The sequence below is a fragment of the Zalophus californianus genome, chromosome 13 (assembly GCF_009762305.2).
Source record: "Zalophus californianus isolate mZalCal1 chromosome 13, mZalCal1.pri.v2, whole genome shotgun sequence".
NCBI classification, from domain to species: Eukaryota; Metazoa; Chordata; class Mammalia; order Carnivora; family Otariidae; genus Zalophus; species Zalophus californianus.
Window position 1 is genome coordinate 22,483,189 of NC_045607.1, and position 19,773 is coordinate 22,502,961.

The 19,773-nt window shown below is 39.4% G+C and overlaps 1 protein-coding gene across 13 annotated transcripts in view; it reads left to right on the forward strand.

Annotated features, from left to right (window-relative positions):
* The window catches only part of LPAR1 (lysophosphatidic acid receptor 1), a 147,201-nt gene that overhangs the window by 66,681 nt on the left and 60,747 nt on the right, over positions 1 to 19,773 (forward strand). Inside the window, exon 4 of one of the 13 annotated variants that reach the window (XM_027616699.2) lies at positions 5,270 to 5,396. The exons of 11 other annotated variants lie outside the window; for them this stretch is intronic. The gene's annotated coding sequence lies outside the window, so the exon portion shown is untranslated. Of the gene's footprint in view, positions 1 to 5,269; positions 5,397 to 12,089; positions 12,202 to 19,773 lie in introns of those variants that run through there. One more of the 13 variants, XM_027616700.1, reaches the window with a different exon arrangement.

Genomic DNA, 19,773 nt, shown 5'->3' on the forward strand with positions numbered 1-19,773 from the left:
CATTGACTTGGGCTGTTTGGTTTCCATTCCCCTCAGTAGGGTTTTTGGTGCTGCAGAGACTTTATGAGTGGGTGATGAGATTTAGTGCCCGTTACCCGAGGTCACCACGTCGGAGTCTGCTGTGGTGGTCCCCAGGCAGCAGCCATTCTGAGCCTTTGGTGAAGTGAGTTAGGCCCTAGCACAGGTTTTCTGGGCAAGGGTTTCAGCCCCTGGGTCTCGCTGGTGCATTTTTCAGCATCTCCAGGAGGAGCATCTTATCCACATGCCTCTTTCCTTGTACACAAGCTACTATCAGCTGGCGAGCGCGAGAATATTTCTCAATGACTCACTTAATGAAAATGTTTACACCGCCCAAGGTAGGAAGATGTTGTATTTAATATAAACACTTGGGGAAAATATGGGCTCTTGTAAATCCTCTGTGGGAAGGTAAATTGGTACAGTCACTCTAGAAGGTAATTTGATAGCATCTATTAAAATTCTGTCCCTTTGCATATACCCTCTTCCCATCTCAGTAACTACATTAGAAAAACACCAAGGAGACATGCATAGAGATACTCACTGAAGCATTAGTTGAAGGCCAAAAAGTACAAAACTTTCTGAATATACGATAGTGGAATGACAAATTCAGGCTTGCTGATATGCTTTAAGTACCATGTAGCAGTTAAAAAAAATGATAAATATATATCTCAACACAGCTATATCTCCCTAAGATACCTGATGGAGGAAAAAGAAAGTAAAATGCAGACTAATTCAAGAAGATATCATTCAAACTGTAAAACAAGATCATATGTTTTTAGGGATGACCATATGGTACATTAATGTAAGCACGTAGTAAAAGGTCTAGAAGATACATTGTCAATGGGAATGATGTTTTCTCCAAGAGTGCAAAATTGGATCTGGGGAGATAGAAAAAGTCCCTTTAAAGTTTAACCCTACCTGATGACATTCTATCCCTTAATATTTAATTTCTCTCATTAGGGAGAATTTAAATTTAAGTAAAATTTTCTCATTGAGAATTGCCAGTTGGGGGGAAGAAAAGTCAAACCCTGGGCTGGATGTGCAAGGGCTCTCCAGTCACACTGCCTGGGGTTTAACTCCTGGCTCCAGTGTTTACTACCTGAGCCCGTGGGGGTGGGAGAAAGGTATCCACCCTCTGAGGGCCTCGGTTTCCTCATCTGCAAACTGAACATAAAAATTACAGAACCAACTTCATAGGATTGTTTTAAGGGTGAAATGAGGTAATATGTATACAACTTAGAACAAAATCTGGCACATAGTGCTCAGTACATCTTAGTTAATAGTGTTCAACAAGCTCACTGTGGCAGGCCTGGGGAATCCAAGAATAAGGAAGAGAAACAGGGTTTAGAAATGTAGTGGGAAACATACAGACAGGGAAACAAAAAATTAGCGGTGTCACACCTGCTAGGATAGAAGTATGGGGACTTTAGAAGTAAAGCAAAGCAGCCAGGGAAAGGCTTCTGGAAGGAAGACTGCCAGGCTGGGAGCTAATGTGTCCTTCCTTTGACAAGGGAGGAGAAACATTTGTGAATGTCGAATGTCCCAAGGGGAGAGCGAGAGCACAGCATTTGGAGGTTCGTTCAGGATAGTTGCCGTCTGCTGAGGTGTGAGGTTGCAAGCAGAGATGTGCTAGAGCCAGCCAAGATCTGATTGTTAAGTTTTCAGAAACTGTGTGAGCCAATTGACTTCATGCTTGTAGCTTGCAATCAGCCAGGGTGGAGTATTTAACCATGGAAATTGGCACACAGTCCCTGACTCTTAAGAGCCCATTGTTAGATATTTATCAGCATACCTCTGCTTGTAGAGGAGGTAGATGGGGTAGGTTACAAGGTTGGAGAAGATTCTTGTAGCGCCTTGCAAGCTACATTGAGGAATTGAACATTAATTTTTTTTTTTTTTTAAAGATTTTATTTATTTGACAGAGCAAGAGCAGGAAGACAAGCAGGGGGAGTGGGAGAGGGAGAAGCAGGCTTCCCGCTGAGCAGGGAGCCCGATGTGGGGCTTGATCCCAGGACCCTGGGATCATGACCTGAGCCGAAGGCAGACACTTAACGACTGAGCCACTCAGGGCGCCCCTTGAAATCTGTGTAGCTTTGGAGTCTTGGGGCTGGGTTCAAACCCTGACTTTCGACAGTCCTATTGAACAAGTTCATTAATTAATCTCAACGAGGGTAGCAAGTCCCATTATTCTTAACATAACGCTGGGAACACGTAGTCTCTGATTGTTGGAGGAACCCAAGCCCACCTGGAAGTAAACAAGGGGATTAGGTCCCAGGAGCTTACTCTTCTGGAGAGCTGCAGATCCCTGGGTCACTTCATTCCCAGGTGCTCTGGTCAGTGATGCACCTCGTGATGATCTGTATGTCTGTTCTTCACATGTAATTTGTGTAGTCAGATTTTAGTCCCAGGCTGACCTGCCTTCGCCCCCGAGTCTGTATGGATGTCTACTCTCCCATTATTAAGGTTTCTCCAGGTTCAGAGAAGGTAAAAGTCTTTTAAATATACTGTCTCCTCAGGCAAAGGTGAAATAAGCACACTCAATCAGCTTAGCCTGGTATTGTCTGGCACATCCACTTGCGTTCTTCTAGAGTGAATTCAGGGACCTGTGTAAATATAAACCTACATTCGAGTGTGAAAGGCCTGACAATCCTTTTCTGAGGCAAAAACAACAATTAAAAAAAGCTTTTGGTTTTGTTTTCCTCTATTCATTAGGTAACAAAGAGCATTTTCCTAATCAAGGCTACCTAATACTAGATATAAGCTAATTAATATGAACAAATAGCCTGTGATTGTTTCAAACAATAATAGGGAAGAAAGCTTCCATTGTTGCTCCGGCTGGGGTTACTGTTTAGTTAGTGAAAGATAGGCCTTGTGCTTTGAAGTGGGACAAGTTTGTATTCCCTGCTTTGCTCCTGACGAGACTGTAAGGCGGATTTTTGTTTTCTCATGTTGAGAAAGCACCTTGTTCTTACGAAGCTAGATAAATACTGAGGCGAAACTGGACTAGCAGCAGCAGGAAGACCGATGTAGCTAAGTTACTGCTGTGTTAGTCCAGGCACCAATAAAGAGTTCCTTGCCCAGGGAAACCTTTAGGGAAATGTTTGCAGATGGGAATACGTTCACCATTAGGTTAAATTAATGTGTTCATATCCTGCAGGTAGGGGCTTGGGATGGGGTGGAGGTGGGATAGGAAATAAAGAATCTTGCCACTCTTAATGGCCGGTTTCTGTTTCTAGAATTCTGGTTAGCAGTACTTTAATTGTGCTTCATCCAACCATGGGTGGAGTATGGATTAAAAGTTGCATATTCCTTTTGAATGGAAGGGTCAAGTGGTTCACAACATGCATGGATGGTTTGGCCTTTCTCAAACCCAGGACTGGTGTTGAGAATATCAAAGGTATTCCGATTCCACACTGGGGATTCCAATAAGGGAGGACTCTGTTCTAGCTGTATTTTACAAGGTCTTTCATTCTGTCTGTCATTTGTGAAGTGGCTATCTTGGTTTTGAGCCTGGGAAACAAAGATATTTTTATCCCTCCAAGTGACTTCCTATAGCTTTCGTTAAAGACATGAGTTTGGGTAGGGAGGTACTCAGTGTCTTAACAGATTGCTCCTCTGGTTCATATCCAGTGTTCTGATGTAACACAAGGTCTCGACTTGTCTTTGGAAGACAGGCGTTTTTGAATATTACCAATAGGTTCCTCTAACAAAATCCATCATGTTTCCAAAATGTATGTTCTAGAGGTTTCATTTCTGATGTTAGAGACTGGATACTTTTGGAGTACAGCAATTGAATTCCATATTAAGTGGGTTGCATTTTTTGAGATTGAAAGACTTCTGTGTTTGTCTGGTTTTTAGAACTTTTTTAAAGATTTTATTTATTTATTTGAGAGAGAGAGAAACAGCATGAGAGGGGAGAGGGTCAGAGGGAGAAGCAGGCTCCCCACTGAGCAGGGAGCCCGAGTGGGACTCGATCCCAGGACCCTGGGATCATGACCTGAGCCGAAGGCAGTCGCTTAACCAACTGAGCCACCCAGGCGCCCTGGTTTTTAGAACTTTTTATGATGACAGTTTTCAAACATTCACAAAAAAAAATAACATAACGAATCCCAGTACAGCCATCACCTAGATTCAACAGTTATTGGTATTTTGCCCTACTTGTTTCACTTGCTCCCATTTTGGGGGAGGAACCATTGTAAAGCAAATGCTTGGCATCGTGTCCTCTCACCTTGACCCTTGTCCATCAATATACATCTCTGAAAATAATTCAGTTCTGTAACCACAGTACTGTTAGCACATTTAACAAAGTTAAAAACAGCTCCTTAATGTCATTTTATACACATCCATATTCAGGTACCCCCAATCGCTTTTCCAAAAAGTGGTTTTGCAGTTATGTTGTCTTTTAAACATATCGCTCAGATCAGTTTTCTCTAAGACTATTCAATCACTTTTTAAGGTTTAAAAGGCAGTTCCATTTCCTCCCTTTATTCTCTCAGTGGGAGGTAGATTGACATATGAACCAGAATATTTCACCACTGAAGAATAAGAAAAAATGAGACCTACACGGAAGGCTCCAAAGTAAAAGAATGATTGTAATTGTTAAATTGTCAGTCTCTGAAGTAAAGGATCACAGATGGCTGGAGAGTGCTTTTAGACTAAAGTGTGAATAGTTGGAGCATGAAATATATTTCCAGTGCCACACAGTGAAGACACAGCGTCGTCTGGCTTCATCTACCATGGAATTGAGAAAAGAGAATCCCTTAGCTGAGATATAGGTGAATTTTGGTTCAGGTCCCAACAGCTAGGGCAAGTTTCAATATAGGTATCTCTTTCAGTTTTATTTTAATCTCTAAAGTTCAAGTAATATACACTGTGCTCCCAAGTTTAAAATTAAAAAAAATTTTTTTTAAAGATTTTATTTATTTATTTGAGAGAGAGAATGAGAGATAGAAAACACGAGAAGGAAGAGGGTCAGAGGGAGAAGCAGACCCCCCGCTGAGCAGGGAGCCCGATGCGGGACTCGATCCCGGGACTCCAGGATCATGACCTGAGCCGAAGGCAGTCGTTTAACCAACTGAGCCACCCAGGCACCCTGTGCTCCCAAGTTTAAATGGCAAAATAGCTGTGAAGTCCTTTATCTGTTTAAATGGCAAAATATCTATTAAGTACACTCGCAGCCCCTTAGTTAGATATGTGACATATATTATTTCCTTCCTTTCCTCTCCATAGTTATTCTGAGAATTCTTTACAGGGAGAAGGTGGCTACCTCTGCGTATGGTCTGTGTATATGATGTGCTCATGTAGTATGCCAGAAGATCCATCAGAGGAAAGCCAAGTTAGATAAACAGTCCAGGGAAAACGCCAGCACGTTGCCAGAGGTAATTGCATACATAGATAAACACTGAGGTTTCTGACTTACTCTATCTTGAACCGTGTTTCTCTTAGAGGTAAAATGCGTTCTCATATTGCAATTTAAAATCATTTCTGCTCTCTTTTGTGTTTATAAGCTCACATAAAGCTTGATAGGATATTTTATTTCAGAATATGAGGGCACATTTTCCCCCCCAAACTAACTTAAGTAAAATAAAGGTGGGGAAAGAGGGATAGGGAGTTAATTAGCTCACATGACAAGAGGTCGTGTGATTTAAAAAAAAAAAAAAAAGATTTTATTTATTTTTTTTCTTTAGGTAATCTCCACATCCAGCGTGGGCTCAAACTCACAGCCAAGAGTTGCATTCTGTACCGACTGAACCAGCCAGGCACCCCGAGGCCATGTGATTTTTTTTTTTTTTTTTTTAGAGTAGGTCCAGACAGTGGTGATTGGGAAGTGTTTAACAATTATACTCATTTTAATACGTTTGAATTTTAATTCCATTATAGGTAACATATAGTGTTATATTTGTTTCAGGTGTACAACACAGTGATTCAACAGTTGTGTACATTACTCAGTGCTCATCATGACTGGTGCCCTCCTTAATCCCCATCACCTGTTTCCCCCAGCCCCCACCTGCCTCCCCTCTGGACCACCAGTGTGTTCTCTATAGTTAAGAGTCTGTTTCATGGTTTGTGTGTGTGTCTTTTTTTTCTTTTTTTTTTTTACTTTTTGCTCATTTGTTTCTTAAATTCACATATGAATGAAATCATATGGTATTTGTCTTTCTTTGACTTATTTTGCTTAGCATAATACCCTCTAAGTCCATCCACGTTGTTGCACCTGGCAAGATTTCATTCCTTTTCATGGTTGAGTACTAGTCCAGTGTGTGTGTGTGTCCATTCATCTATATGAGGGCACATTTTGAATTTTCTACTCATATAACAAAACTGTACAAAGATAACTGGGTACAAAGACCTTTCATGTTTGCTTCTTTTTCTTTCCAATATTTTCTTTTTAGTTCATCTAGTCTTTAATAATTAATGGAGCTACCTCTTTATCCTTCAAAAGGGATGTGATTTTCTCACTCTTCCTTCCCATTCTGATGCTTTTTGCTTGCCTGTTTTCCTTTTTGCATGCCTAGCTTCTCCAGCTATTTTTCTTTGAACTTTCATTACAGCTTTTCCAGGAATAAACACTAAGGTGGGGCTGGGCACTGGTGTGTTTCCCAGCGGAGGAGAGCATAATCACAGAGTCCAGATTTCTGTCTTTTGAGAACCATACCTTGCTATAAGAAGACTGTCATTTAAAGAATCAGCCTTCATCTGCTGTGTGTGATGATACCGCTATTTCATAATTGCATGGCATCCCTTAAGAACTGCCCTTCAGTTAAACTTCTCTCACTTCATAAATGGTAATCCTAGGCAGGTGCAGGCTGGGAGAGAAGTGATAGTGGATTGTTGCCTGCTCCTTGGCATCAGACAGAATGTTCGTGAAAGGGTCATGGAGTAGATTGAGTTCTTGAAAGGCTAGGTTGGCAGTAAAGTAATCTTCAATGATTCAGATTCGCTTTGGGAGCAAAAATCTCCAGTCTCAGAGGAGGAGGGTTAGGATATGGTTGAGCTAGGTAGCTGCCTGATGTAAACATATTTGCATTTAGATGAACCCTACCAGCCTGCATGGGGAGGTTTTGGAGGCTTAGTTGAGACCTGGAAAGGAGATCTATTCATCTGGGTGCAGCTTTGAGCCCCAACTTTAAGGACTTTGCACACTCCAGAACTCTGTTTAGCATGACCTTAATTGTAGTTGATTAGGTTACCAAAGAAATCTGGCAAAAACAGTGGAGGGGAGGACCCAGAAGAACCCTATCCCTGTGGCTTGTGTTCTGGGCTTATCTCTGACATGCTGGATTGTGTGGGTGACCAGTGGGAACTCGGAACTCGGCAGTTGTGGTTAGGCAAAGATCCTACTATTCCTGTGAGACATGTCGTGGTGGAGACTTTAACTGCTCATTAGCCCATTGTCTCATTCAGGATTAGCTTGGAAAACTAGGATGACACTGAACTTGCAGATGGGGATTCAATTCCGTGGTAGTGGAGCAAGCAAATGTGGAAGAAACAAGGTGGCATGATAGGGAATCTGTGAGGATTATGGCTGTAGCTATACCATGATGTTTAGCTTTTTCAGATGATGTATGAGGAATATACATTTATTCTTAGAACTTTTTTGCATATTTTCCTTAAAAATCATTAAAAAACCAATAAAGTATTAAATGCGACTTCTTTTGGATGCACATTTTATTGCTTTCTCTAGTCATAGAAAAAGAAAGACAAGCTCTGTAGGAATAAAAGAGTACATAAGTGTAAGTGGCAGAATACAGCAAAGACTTAAATACATAAATAATCCAACTTTTAAAAATTGAGCACCTGAAACTAATATTATTTATCAGTTATATCGATAATAAAAGAAACAACTGTTAGGTGAGAAAATTATCCAGAGAAGCAATGTGTAAGTACATGAAAAGTATCAAGCACCTAAGGATAATAGATTTGAGATTTTTTGAGATTACTTATCAAACACTAATAGACATTCGAGAAGATTTACATAGATAACTGTGTCAGTGGATTGTAAGACTCATTGATTTGATGTCCGTTCCTTGCAAATGCATTTTATAGATTGAATGTGATCACAATAAAAATCCTAAATTTTTTTTTTGGAAACCTCACAAGTTCTAACACTTATATAAAAAAGTGTTATATAAGTTATAAAAGTCAAAAGTAACTGATACAATCTTAAAGAAGAACTAGGTGGGAAAAGCTCTTCCAGATACCAGAATTTATAATAAAGTTATAATGAATAAGTCAGTGGGATATTTGTATAGCGAGAGATAAAGCATCAGAAGAAACAGACACCAATCCACCCCCATATCGCTGTAAGAAAAAATGAATTGGAACAAGGTAATAAGGAAACATTCTACTGTTAGACTATGAAAAAGAGGGGCTAATGGAAAATAATTTTTTCATTTTCTTCATGGGTGAATTACATACTGTTTTCATCTGTGAGTTTCAAGAAAGTTGTGTTTGGAGGTGGCCATTGGTTTATGAGTGTCAAGCTCTCTGGGTTCCTGAATTCAAAAGTTTCCAGAGAACAGATCTCACAGAGACTGTACTCCATCCTTAAAAGTGGGTGATGTTTTCCTCTCCATTTTTACAGATGAGGAAACTGAGTCCTGAGAGGGGAGTCTTCTATAACCGGCATTTGAACTCAGGTCTCGCTGATTCTAAGGCCTAAGCTCCCAGCTGCTACAAATCTATGATGGCGCCTCTCATTCCCCTTGCTGTCTCCCAGGAAATAGGAAATTGCAAGTGAAGTATCATCCCGTATCTGGGTGTCATTCTTTAATCACACCTTGGGACTGGTGTAGTCTAGCAACAGTACTTGCTGCTACCCTTTCCTGTCCTTCCCTCCGCTCCCTCTTTTATTGAGGGAACAACAGCAGCCCATTTGCTGTGACTCAGACTTAGTTAGCTGTGTGGTTTTTCCATTTTGTTTTTGTTTTTAATATGTCAAGCGCACAGAAGGGCGGAGAAACTGTTACAATACAGTCGTAGATCTGTTACACAGCTTTGTAAAATCTGAACATTTTGGTGTAATCATTTCAAAATCTTTGGGTCTTGAATAAATGAAACAAATCATTACAGATAAAGTTGAAGCCCCCTGTAGTCTTTGTCAGTTTAATTAACCTCCCTCTTGGCTCAGGTCATACATTGAGATTTGTCATCTCCCTGCATGTGTTGGTGGATATATATACATATGTGGGAAAATACAAACAATATTTAGTATTTCTGCAAATTTTTAACATTCCTAAGAATGGTGTACTGCATTATACTGCACCCACTGCTTTGGTCATCAGCATACGTGAAGTTCTCCATTGTTCATTCTAACTGCATAGCATACCTTTCTGTTTAGATTGCAATTTACCCATTCTCCACTTGGCGAATATTTGTGTTGCTTCTGGTATTTCAGTGTTATAGAAGAGTAGCAACGAAAAGTCTTGTGCATGCCTCCTTAGGCACATGTGTGAGTTTTTTCTAGGGTTAGAATCTTAGTCACGTGTATGAACGTGTCCAACCTTAGTGGTTTTTGCCAAACTTTTTCAAAACAGTTGTACTAAATTTTACTCCCACTGACACCAGATGACTGTCCTCACCAACTCTTGATGTTTCAGATGTGTTCATTTTTGCCAACCTGATGGACATAATTTGTATCTGACTTCAGTTTGTATTTAACTCTCTCTGATTCCTTGAGGAGTAATTATCTTTTCATGTGATTATTGGCCATTAAGGTTTCCTCTTCTGTGAATTACCGATCCTTATCTCCGCCTGTTCTATTGGATTGTTTGGCTTTTCCTTTTTGATTTGTAGGAAGTTTTTACATTTCACTGTAAGCCTTTTTTGAATGCGTTGCCAGAATTTCTTCTAGTTTTTTTCAGTCATTATAAAGTTCTTTGCAGCACAGAAGTCTCAGATTTCTTTTTTTTTTTAAAGATTGTTACCTTTTCAAGATTTTTATTTTTTTTTTAAAGAATTTATTTGAGAGAGAGAGAATGAGAGACAGAGAGCACGAGAGGGAAGAGGGTCAGAGGGAGAAGCAGACTCCCTGCTGAGCAGGGAGCCCGATGTGGGACTTGATCCCGGGACTCCAGGATCATGACCTGAGCCGAAGGCAGTCGCTTAACCAACTGAGCCACCCAGGCGCCCCAGAAGTCTCAGATTTCTAATTAGTCCTATTTTGTCAATGTGTTGGCCTTGTTTGGAAAAATCTATTTGTGGGTTATAAATATATGCCTCATTTTCTTCTAAAAGTTTTAGAGATTTATTTTTCACACGTCTTTATATTACCCGAAATTGATTTCTGTGTATGTGGCATTGATAATCAGTTTATTTTATTTTTTCATATAGATGAACAGTTATGCCATTTTCTCCATTGATGGGTAAAGCATGTCTCTTGTCAAGTTTCTGGCTCTGTATTCCACTGGGCCATTCAGGTATTTCTGTGACAATATCACAATGTCTTAACTACTATGACTTTAAAATAAAATGTGGCATTCTATAGGGCATCTAGTTCTTTGTCTTCCAAGTTATTCCCAGATATTCTGATTCTTTTATACCTCCGTATCAATGTTCAGGAAACCTGTCAAGCACCATGATGAATCCTTTGGGATTTTTCATTTTATTGCACTGAATTAATAGCTTAATAGTGGGAATATTGACATCTTAATATCTTTCTCTACCCGTAAAATATTTTCTCTCCTTAGGTTTTCTTGTAAGCTTTGAATATTAAGATTTATTCTTAGATACATTAGAGATTTTGTTCTTGCAAATGAGTTCTTCTTAAAATAATGACCTAAAAATATTTTTTCTGGTATTTCTGTAGGAACACAGCTGATTCATGTGACTCGATATTTAATCTAGCAAACTTGCTAAACTCTATTCATACAGTCATCTTTGTATTTTCTATGTAACTGATTATCTCATTTGTGAAAAACAGTAAGTTTTTTCTTTTCCAATTTTTTTTTTCTTACTGTTTGGCTATAACCACCAGTCCATGTTAAAAAGCAGTTGGTAATTTGTTTCATTTCTGTTTTTAAAGGGAATACTTCCATCAACAATGACAATTGCCATGGATCTTTTATCAAGTTAAAGAAGCTCCCTTCTAATTCTAGATTGCAAAATTATCATGAAAGGGCACTGCAATTTGCTAAACACATTCTTATGTCTATTGAAATGATCATTGACTTTTTTTCTTTCCTTGAATTTGTTTGGTGAATTATATAATTAGATATTTAAATGTTAGGTCATCTTTGCATTCTGGATTAAACCCTATTTAGTCTTGATTTGTAAAATTATATTTGTATATTTATATGATATATAATTATATGTATGTTCTAATATAAATATATAAATGTATAATATATATTATGAATATATAATATATTTAGGAGCTCTTGTTTATATTCCTAAAAAATACTGGCTAATAATTTCTTTTGCTTTTAATTTCCTTGTTTGTTCTTGTAACATAGGTATGCTGGCTTCTTTACAAAGATAACCAAATGAACTTTGAAAATATGAAACCAAAACAATAGGGGCACCTGGGTGGCTCAGTGGGTTAAGTGTCTTACTCTTGGTCTTGGCTCACGTCATGATCTTGGGGTCATGAGATTGAGCCCCACATTGGGCTCCATGCTCAGCATGGAGTCTGCTTGGGACTATCTCTCCTTCTCCCTCTGTCACCCCCACCTCGCCCCCCACCACTGCGCATGCATGTGCTCATGCTCGCTCGCTCTCTCAAGTAAATAAATCTTAAAAAAAAAAAAAAAAAAAAACCAGTACTATCAAGTAATTTTATGTAGGTTTGAAAACAAATGGAAGTACAGTGCTGAGTAGCAGTAACACATAGGATGGGAGCAGAGACATCATTGGAGGGAAAGGTGCATCAAGGAAGATCACCTTTAGATCAAGTATGCATGTCAAATCTGATACTGTGATAGTCTTTAATCTGATAGGCTTGGGGCTAATCCTGCTTTGGACTGTTCTGGTTCTCACATGTGATGTTCTTCGTGTGTCCTATTCTTTTGGGTGCTGAGTTTGTCTTTGGTGTGCCTGTACTGAGGTCGGCCCCCCCCCCCCCCCCCCGAGAGGTTTGCTGTATGCTCGTGCCAGGCAGTGTGGAGCAGGAGGAAGAGGGTGGGGATATCACACTCTCAGGACCATGGTTCAGGTCGTTCTCCTGTGGCTTCACAGACTGGACAGGTAAGTTGAACTTAAGATCACAACTATATGTGATTTATAGGCTTGGGGTCATGACAATGAAGGGAGACTTTTATCTATTTCCTAGCCTGGAGCCTAAGCAGAGACAGACACGCTTCCTTGTTTTCCCCAGTGCAACAGGGTAGATTCCCCACACCCCCCCTCCCCCACCCCCGCTACTCTTTTACTGATAAGGAGATCTTCAAGCCTTCTAGCTTAGTGATTATTCTCCGTTCTAGCTCACTGCCTCGGTCAAGGCTCAGGGCTCATCTTCTTCCCAATAATATTTAATGCCCTGTCTCCATACCTGACAGTGTGCTGCTGGGGCGGGGGCTATCGCCTTGGCTTGTGGTTCCCTTTAACTCAGTAACGCATTGAGAAGAGTATTATATTTTCTCCATAACCTCTTAATCCTTTTAGTGATTGTTTTTTCATTCCTTCCTCTTAGGACCAACTCAACATTTTCTCTTTGGAGATTTGATAAGTATAATGTTGCCCACTTTATCTCTGCCCCTTGCAAGGGGCTGTAACAGATACAAAGTATTTTCATTAGTGTGCAATTTGCTTTCCATAGTTTCTCTTTACATATGTACACATTCTATTCATATACATTGTTACTTTATAAGAAGTAGCATTTTATGTACCTTTTAAGGTAAACTTTCAAAAATCTTGTAGTTGCCTGTTCTCCACCTATGGTAAGAATTCTAGCTTTCAAGGGTGCCTGGTTCAGTCAGTTAAGCATCTGACTCTTGATTTCAGCTCAAGTCATGATCTCAGGGTTGTGAGATCAAGGCCCGGCGTAGGGCTCTGCTCTGAGCGTGGAACCTGCTTAAGATTCTCTCTCTCCCCCTCTGCCCACCCCCCTAAAAAAAAGAATTCTAGCTTTCAAACATTTTTTGTTTCTGTCAGCATTGTTTTGTGGCCCGTTTTCTAGTTCTAGTGGCAGATACTTTCACTTTTTTTTGTTTCTAATTTGAGGCTCTAAATGGGGTGAGAACTATTTTTCTTAATAGAGACTTATTGCGTTTAATTCTGTGCTCTTTTCTAATTTTTTTTTTTTTTTTGGAAGGGGGAAGAAATGTGTAGAAGGCCTGATTATTTTAGATTGAAGAAATTGAATTGCAGGGGCCTTAGAAAGCATTCATACCTTGCTTTACAAATAAGAAAATCACCATTCCAGGCAGTTACGGGACTTACTGAAGACTGGTTAGCTGTCCCCAGCAATCGGAATCGGGAAGAAGCTTTCACTCCATTGTTGTAGTTTAGCAGAAGTGGGAAACTAAGCTTGATTTATGTCTTAATGACTGGTTCTTTATCCAGGGGAGAGTAAAATCTCCCTTTTAGAATGTCAGTTGCATACACACTTTTTATCTAAATAGTTACTAAATCACAAAGGTTTAATTACCAGTCTGTGAGCTTGTGCCAAGTGTTCTCTTTTCCACCTGGCCAATGACTAAATTATTGTCTCAGGAGATTAAAAAACCGCACTAGGTGGACTGTGAGAGGACCTGCAACAGCCAGCAGGGGTATTTGATACCCCTGCAAAGCGTAGTGTCGTGCAATGCCCCGCCCCTACCTGCATTCCGTAGATGTGTGTGGGTGCGCAAACAAGTACATGAAGTGCATAGTGAAGATGAACACTGTATGTGCCCCTTTAGAGTTCAGGCTTGGCAGAATTGTTATGACTTCTTTCGAGATCACATGATAGGGTGAGGTAAACTTCTCAGATTGGGAACATCTGCTCTGCAGAGCAGCCAAGAGGCCTCCTCCCTCCGGCCCATCATCCTGAGATGTAATTGGTGGATGTGAAAAGAGCCTGAATGTGGACTTCTCTTTTTAGCATCGAGGACAATATTTTTGGAATAATCCTGTTTTATTTACCTCTTTGTTCCTTGGGCAGTGCAGAATTCTGCAACTTTTCTGATTACAGAGAATTTCTAATTACAGTGATTTAGATTTTAGCATTATAAACTTTTAAAAAGTATTGAGTTTTGTCTGGTCATATTTTTGTTTTCCCTAGATTTCCTACGATAAATATAATTATTCAATGAGGTGGTTTTTAAACATTTTTGAAAATTACTGTTACAACTGAAATAGCACTTCTTGATTCTTTCTTGAGAAAGAAGAGAAAATGACCTTTTACATACTTCTCTTTTTTAAGATTTTATTTATTTATTTGAGAGAGAGAATGAGATAGAGAGCATGAGAGGGGGGAGGGTCAGAGGGAGAAGAAGACTCCCCGCTGAGTAGGGAGCCCGATGTGGGACTCAATCCTGGGACTCCAGGATCATGACCTGAGCCGAAGGCAGTCGCTTAACCAACTGAGCCACCCGGGTGCCCACTTTTACATACTTCTCCCTCATTTCAAGCTCTTATTGATAAGGTGATTTTAATTCTAGATTAAGTTATTTTTATAAGTACACTGTCGAGAATTATTTTTGATATTTGCTCTAAGTTTTAGAACCACATGAAGAGCAGTGACTTAGACTCCTATGTTTTGGGGCTTTTGATGCTTGCTGCCACTGTTTTTGCTCAGTTATGTTTTTTAGGAAGGAAATGTAGATGATGTTCTTTGTGACCTGCCACATTTCTGAAACCGTTGTATATTATCCTCATATGGGAACATCAGTATAGTTGGTTGTGGAATTTATGGACCTCATTTTCTCCATTTAATGAAGATTTTGATTGCTAGTGTTCTGTCCTTTGGAATCTTTCTGTCGCAGTAGCTTGGCAATACCCCATTTTGTCTGTTTTTCTCTAGACACTTGATTTATTTGCTTTTTGTTTATTTTTCTTGTTTTTTTATACCTAAAGAATTTTTCTTTACCCTTGAGATTGCAAAATCTAACCAAGCTATATCTGAATTCTAGTTGCTTTTAATTAACTCTGTTTTGTAATTTACATAAACGCAAACCAGTAATCTGAGGTCTTTCTTCTTAAGCAGTAACTTATGTTTCAAGCTATTTTACTTCAGCTTTGTCCTAATCTTTCTTGGATTCCTAGTATAACTAGGAAGCTAGTATAACTAGATGTGTCCCTCTATGTGCCTCCTTTCCTTTTATTCTTGTCATCTCTGACCTTTTCTGAGTGCTGGGTGAATTTCTTCAATATGTCTTCGACTTCCATTTCAAGTTTTCTGGAATTTTTACACTTCATTGCATTGTTTGAATTGCTGTTTTTAATTCAAATGTTGTTTTTCATCTCTTTGGTGGGCACAATAGCGGTTTTGCGAAGATGTCCATTATTTAACCTCTGGAACCTGTGAATATGCTACTTTACTGGGCAACATGTGATTCACTTAAGGATTTTGACGTGGGGAGATTATCCTAGGTTATCTGGGTAGTCTCAAGTGTAATCACAAGGGTCCCTAAATGTGGAAAGCGGGGGGGGGGGGGAGGGTGGGTAGGAAGAGTCGGTGTTAGAATAATGCAGTGTGAGGAAGACTTGATTGGCTGTTGCTGGCTTTGAGGAGGGAAAGGGGCCATGAACCAAGGAATGTGGACAGTCTCTAGAAATTGGAAAAGGCAAGAAAAATTCACTGTAGGACCTTTGGAAAGGAACACAGCTCTGCTAACATGTTGATTTTAGCCCAGTGAGAGACCCACTTTGGACTTCTGACCTCCACAATTATAAGATAATAAATTTGTATTTAAGCTACATGGTGATTTGTTACAGTAGCAATAGGAAACTATTACAATCTCCATGTAGTTTTTACTGGTTTTTTGCTTTGTTGTGTGTGTGTGTGTTCATGATGGCTTGTTCTCTTTTCAGTGCTAGTACCCTAACAAAGTATTTTGAGAATACAAATCAGAAATATCCTGTAATTTAATCTTTTTCTTTTTACCTCTTTTATTCCCCGCATAAATCTGCTCAAGGAGAGTTGTTTTCTGTTCTTCAGAAGGGTCCTCTCCTCTGAGGTTGCATTTTTGTCTTACTGTATTTGATCTTTTTTTTTTTTCCTGCTTTCTTTATTGTTATAGGCATGACTGCCTGAATGCATTATAGTCCAATATAGTTGAGTTAGATTCTCCCAGAGCTCGATTTGGGTTTCTGCTTAAATCCCTTGGGTCCTGAAGAAGTGAGAAAGCCTGTTGACACTACCCTGTTGGCCACTCTGCTGGGGTCTCCTTCACCTATACTCCAGGCCTCCTCCTCTTTGCAGATGAAAAGAGAGGCGATTTCATTCTTCTTTCAGTTCAGCCCTGTTACATTCAATCCAGCTGACATTCCTTTGACGTTTTTCTCAGGTATATTCTACCCTTACTGTTTTCATTCCAGGCATATTTTGTGCTGTCTTGATATTTAGCTGGCAATTTCTATGAAATAGAAAGTTCTTACCCAGAATTCTCTTGATATAGATAATAGTAATTTAGCTCAGTTTTCTTATTTCACAGATGATAAAACTGGGGCTCAAACAATCATGTAAGTTATGTCATTAGATGTAGTATGGTGTTTACTATTCAAATTTTTGAGAGATCAGAGATGGCAGAGGACTTGGATACCTTACATTTGCGGATGCGATATACGGGATACCAGCAGAGAATATCTGTCAGTTTTCTTCTTCTTAGTATATTGTGGCTTCACAAGACAATTTGCACTGTCTTATGTTTTCCTCCTTAACTGTTTAGTTTTCCTAAGTTGGGAAGAGCGAAGAAGCTGCACATACCATCTCTTGACTTTGTTAGCAGTTGGTGTTCAGAAGTTGGAATGCTGTGAAATACTGTGTGCTTGGTATTTGATTTAAAAATGTATTTGTCCAGAGAAAGTAAATGGTTATAGAGGCTAAAGGAGAGTTTTGCATTTATAGTTATAATTTATTTTTTTGTGTATCGTATGTCCTTTGCAGAAAGGAGACTTGTAAACATTTCTGGAATTTATTAATGCAACCAATGTATAGTTAGCATCTAATCTAACAGTTGGGTGCTGTACAATGAACAAGAAAGTTAGAATTTCTGCTTTCATAGGGTTTATGGCCTAGTATGAGGAAGTGCTAATTGAGCAATTATTATACAGTAAGTGTTGTTGAGAGCTAACTGCAGGGAATTGTAGTAGAAAAACCTTGCCTAGACTTGGGGATGTCTGGGGAAACTGACTAGAAAGAATAACCTTTCAACTGCATGAAGAATGAGAGCAAGGGAGCCAGGTGAAAATTGGGGGACGATTGTTCTAAGCCAGTGGGAGTCAAAAGTGTGGTCTGTGGACCAGCAGCATCAGTATCACCTGGGGACTTACTTTACATCTACTGAATCAGAAATTTTCAGGATGTGGCCAGTAATCTGTGTTTTAGAAACCCTCCAAGTGATCTTGGTAGAGAAAACCACTGTTCTGAGAAGCAGAGATGAGAGAGAGCACAAGATGTTACATAGAGCGGAAGAAGAGTTGGAAGTCGTTAATACTTTGAATTGAGGCTGGAGGGCCGGTGAGAACTGATAAGGTCGTTGAAGAGTTTAAGTTTTTATCATTAAGTGCACTTGTAAGCCATTAAAGCATTTTCAGTAGAATAGCTTGGTCAACTGTGTCTTTTAGGAAGATCACTAGAGAGGAGATTGGCACTGGGTAGAAAGAACACTTAGGAAACCACTATAGTAATCATGCTGGTGGTGGTAATGATAATAGTAGTAATAATAATAATAATAATGTAGTAATAATGTTTAGGAAACCACTGTAGTAAGAAAGTAATAGTATTACTACCACTGTAGTGATAGTAATTCCGTGAGGATGGAATAGAGAGGTTGAGTAGATGCTTAGCAAGGAGAATATATGGGCTTTGGTTATTAAGTAATGAGGATGAGTTTAGCCCTCAGGCCACTGGAGAGATAGTAGTTCTCTAGCCTCTGGACTAGAAGAAGATGGGAGGAGCAAGTTGGGGATCATGAGGAAGATTATGGGTTTGAATTTGGTTTTAAACACAGAGACTGAGTACTGAGTATCCTATGGGGTAGTTAATCCAAGATACCAGTAGGCAATTTGATATTTGCCTAGAGCTTAGGAAAAAAGTATGGGTTGAATACATAGATCATGGGAGTATTGAGGTTATATCATTGAGATCTTGGGAGGACATACTAGAAAACTCAGTGAAAATGTGTTGGCTGAGTATATAACTAATGTAGAAATCAATATTGTGTAGAGCATGGGGACCCATCAGAAATGACTGAGAAGGACCAGCCATAGAGAAGAATCAAAAGCCAGGAGACTATGATGTCATGGAAGCCAATGAAAGAGAATTTTCTGAAAAGGGCTTCTCAGTCACATATCTAATGCTCTGAAGACAAGATTGGTGTTACTTTGGGAAGTTATATGGAACTAAAGAATTTAAGGGAGTGGATCTGATGGAGGGGTTGGGGCAGAGGTGCCCTACTATAGTTAATGACAGTATTAGCAAGGGAGAAAGCAATTGGCTATGAAGGAGAAAAATTACCAAAGCTGAAAGGTGAAATGAGATCATGAGGGACTTTCTTTTTTCTTTTAAAAGATGGTGGAAACTAAACTTCCCTGAACATAGATAGGAAAGCTTCAGGAGAGGGGAGAGGGAGAGAAGGAGGAGTGAGGGGGGAGTTGGAAGATACAAGGAGGAAGGAAACAATTTCTAGAACAAGGTTCTTGAAATAGTAGGAGTTCACAACACTTGGATGGCAAAAGCTACACCCCTTCTATTGTAACAGAAGAGGACGAAAGGATGGATTCTTGAATAGGCGATGTTGTCTTTTGTCAAAAGAGAACAGTAGGTAAGCTTAAATTAGCCACTGTGGAGAAGATAGAGAATGACGGGGGAAAATCAGACCCCTTGTGCTCCTGAAGTCTCCGTTGAGGTTAGACGTCATGAATCTAGATCAGAATCCATCTGCCAGATATATCGATTTTCTCAAATATTTCTCAGAAGCCTTGGTGTAGGTGTGGAAGTGGCAACCAATTGCATTCAGCCAAGACTGGTGTTATTCCAAGAGACTGTCATGGAAGTACAGTGTGGGGCAAGTAGACTGAAGGAGAAAGGTCTCTTCTTCCTTATCTGAAGTTACAAAATTCAAGGACTGAAAACTGAAGATTTTTTCATAATTCATTTTGTGGCAAAACCTCAGAATGAATTTATGTGAGGCTATTTATAACTTTTATTTAACAAATTTAATGTATAAATATATTTTGCCATAGAAAATAATGTGTATGATTATGGAACGAGGCTCCAAATTTTGATGGGGATTTACATCATCTAAGGATTATCTACTGTGTAAGTGTTCTTAAAGCCGGAAAAAAAATTGAATTCTGAAGGATCTGACCTCAGAATCTTCAAGGAGAGACTGTGTTCCTGTGTTATCAATAAAGAGTCAATGAGTATGAGATCTAAGCTGTATAAGGAAAAGGGGGAAGACAGAGTAATCCAGTGGGGAAAGGTAGGATGCTTAAGGAAATAGATGACTTCAAAGAACTGCTGTATTGGGGATCAAATGAGAAAATTGGAAGAATGGGAAGTGTGGTGAATAATTAAAATGTATCATTTATTTCCAAAGGGAGACAGTTCTGAGTGGTTAGAAAGTTCAGGGTGTGACCATGGGAGTGGGCAGCTGAGTTGTAATGGAATAG